Genomic DNA, 496 nt, shown 5'->3' on the forward strand with positions numbered 1-496 from the left:
TCATTGCCAGAGGCACGCTGAGGGCCTGTGCTGCTTCTTTAAGTATCCACGGTGATACTTTGTCTGGTCCAACTGCTTTAGTTGCATCTAGAGTTATCAACTGTTTCATTACCTCCTCTACTGTCACCTGTATATCTGATAGTCTTTCATCTAGGGTAACCCCTTCCAACAATGGGAGCTGCCCAGGCTCGGTAGTGAACACTCCATGGAAACTGGCATTCAGTGCCTCGCAGATTTCCTTGTCACTTTCAGTATATGCCCCCTCTGTCTTCCTTAGTCTTGTCACTTGGTCGTTCACCGACATTTTTTCTTCTTATATGACTGTGTAGTAACTTAGGTTGTTTTTTCGCTTTAATTGCAATATCGTTCTCATAGTCCCTTTCCGATGTTCGTCTTATGTTAATGTAATCGTTCCTAGCTCTGTTGTATCTGATCCTGTTGTCCTCTGTCCTTTGTCTTCTGTACTTCCTCCACTCCCGCCTGCTGGCCATTTTTG

The sequence above is a fragment of the Procambarus clarkii genome, chromosome 14, assembly GCF_040958095.1.
Source record: "Procambarus clarkii isolate CNS0578487 chromosome 14, FALCON_Pclarkii_2.0, whole genome shotgun sequence".
Taxonomy (NCBI): Eukaryota; Metazoa; Arthropoda; class Malacostraca; order Decapoda; family Cambaridae; genus Procambarus; species Procambarus clarkii.